Source organism: Etheostoma cragini, chromosome 5, assembly GCF_013103735.1.
Source record: "Etheostoma cragini isolate CJK2018 chromosome 5, CSU_Ecrag_1.0, whole genome shotgun sequence".
In the NCBI taxonomy this organism is placed as follows: domain Eukaryota; kingdom Metazoa; phylum Chordata; class Actinopteri; order Perciformes; family Percidae; genus Etheostoma; species Etheostoma cragini.
In genome coordinates this window covers 6977129-6979473 of record NC_048411.1, presented here as the reverse complement: position 1 = coordinate 6979473, position 2345 = coordinate 6977129, and the positions used below count along the sequence as shown (strand labels likewise).

The 2345-nt window shown below is 37.1% G+C and overlaps 1 long non-coding RNA gene across 2 annotated transcripts in view; it reads right to left on the bottom strand.

Annotated features, from left to right (window-relative positions):
• Window positions 1-784: 784 nt before the first annotated feature.
• The window catches only part of LOC117944787, a 4839-nt gene continuing 3278 nt past the window's right edge, over window positions 785-2345 (bottom strand). For both annotated transcript variants that reach the window (XR_004656650.1, XR_004656649.1), the window contains 2 exons: window positions 2003-2089; window positions 785-1508 (listed from right to left, as the gene is read on the bottom strand). This is a non-coding gene — a long non-coding RNA (uncharacterized LOC117944787). The remainder of the gene's footprint in view (window positions 1509-2002; window positions 2090-2345) is intronic.

The following is a 2345-nucleotide window of genomic DNA, read 5'->3' as shown; positions in this document are numbered from 1 at the left end:
CTCAGCTTCCGCTCCCGCTCTTTCTCTCTCTCTCTCTCTCTCTCCCCACACGCACACGCTTCTCTTAAAGGAGAAGCAGCACCATTTTACAACAAATTGTAACTTATCAATTCAATGTCACTACAGAACAGATTTGAAACGCAACATCATAAGTTAACATTGCCATTACAGCAATCATTTATTTTAATGTCTAATACCTTTCTATTTACTCTCTTAATCATTAAAATGACCAATTCTTACCAGTTTCATTTCAAAACCTTTATTCAAGAGACAAAACTTCCAACACTCACAAAGAATCAGGTCATTAACTAACATTCAAGGTTTAAGTGTTACGCGGCCTTCAGTTTTTCGCCCTGTACATACAATGGCTTGCATAAGTGTACACCCCCATGCTTAAAAAGAGGATTAAAAAAAAAACATCTTTTGGAAATTAATCTTAGTGCCTTAACAGGAGCATAACTATATACCCCCCTATGTTAAATTTCCATAGAGGCAGGCACATTTTTATTATTAAAGGCCAGTTATTTCATGGGTAAGGATACTATGCATCCTGACAAAGTTCCCTTGGCCTTTGGAATTTAAACAACACCCCATCAGCACATACCCTTCACCATACACAGATATACAATACATTATTCATTCACAAGGAAAATTGGTTTCCTTAAAGGTTGGATTTTCCTATTTTTTGAATTAAGGCCATTTTCAAAAGATGTTTTTTTTATTCCTCTTTTTAATCAAATTTAGCATGGGTGTTTAAACTTATGCAAGCCACTGTGAGATTAAGGACTGTGTCAATATCTAATGCAATACTGTTGTAGGAATTAAATTAGTGGTTGAACTTGAAAAAATCTAAGGTTAAAGTTTTCTAAATTACATAGTAGACTAAAACCATCCCTGGTCCCACAGATAGGGGCTGCACACAAAGAAAAAATGATCCCTTCAAGAGCCAAGTCTGAGATGTATTCTTAGAAGTATGGAAACTCATTACTGCAACTGAATTAAACTAATGATCCGTTTTAACATGGCCCTGATGGCACTATTTAGACTGTGTGCAGTTTTCCATCTCTTCACCTTTAAGACAGGTAGAAACTAAGATTGAAGAAAGTTGCCAATCAGAGTCTTGAAGAGGGGAAAATAAGTGGCCCGTCAACATGGCAGTTAAGGAATGAAGAATTGGCCTTAAATGCAAAACAACAGTGAGCTCTCCTTACTGGAGCAGTTTTGTTTTTAAGCTTTGGGCTTTCCTTGAGAGTTGAGTCACATCCAACTCCATTAACACTTTTTGAATCACTACGAAAGTGTAGCGGAGCTATGACGGATACCTCATGTTCAAAGAGTAACAAAGTCCAAACAGCTAGGCTGTTGCAAGGGCCATGTTATCCAGATCTTGAAGAACCACCCTAGATGATGCCAACAGCAGAAAAGTAATTGCCTGGCGTCTCTCTGGTGACATAGATTCCCACTGTAGTTTTCATGATGGCACTCAGTGCAGTAGCCTTAGTCATGTCCTGGTTAAAGATAAAAACATTTCTTGAAGCTTTAAAAAAAATAAAAAGAACTGATCGCTTTTGAATTCAGCGATTGCTACAGTTTATTTAAACACATGTAAGCAGCATAGCAGATTACTACAGTCAACCAATGCCCTGCCATGCTGCCATTCATGCTCAATTAATGGAGAAAAAAAGGATTCCAGATCAAATGAAGAGGAGCATTCAATCTTTACAAACTAATGTAAAGATTGAATTTTCATCTACACTTTTTCTGGAAGTTGTTTTCATGTTCCTGGACAATTTTTATTATTAACCTGGATTTACTCCAAGGATATATCCCGGCCCCAATTCTACCCTTGTCAGAAGAGGGTCAGAGCAGTGTTGAAAGATGGTGAAATTTGGCTTCTTTCAATAAATTTGAATTGTTTTTCCCACTACTGTAATCCCTAATGTTAGAGACAATGTGTCAAAATAGGTGGTCAAAAATGGTCAACCATTTGTTTTAATCTCACCGTGTACTCCCGCACCAAGACGTCGGGATTCTCATTCAGATAGATGCAGTCCTTTAATGAGGACTCCCTTCTGGCATAAATGTCATCCTTAAGAAATATAACAAAGAAAATAGAGATTATTGAACTCAAATTTTCTGTAGCACAGAAGAAAGTGATCAAAGACTGACTTTTTTAAAACAGCATTTGACACCAGTATTTTCAAAACAACAGAACTACCTGTTTGGACATAACCTTTATGGACTGGACTTTATATCATCTCCAGGGATGAGATATACAGTGGGTACGGAAAGTATTCAGACCCCTTTAAATTTTTCACTCTTTGTTTCATTGCAGCCATTTTCCA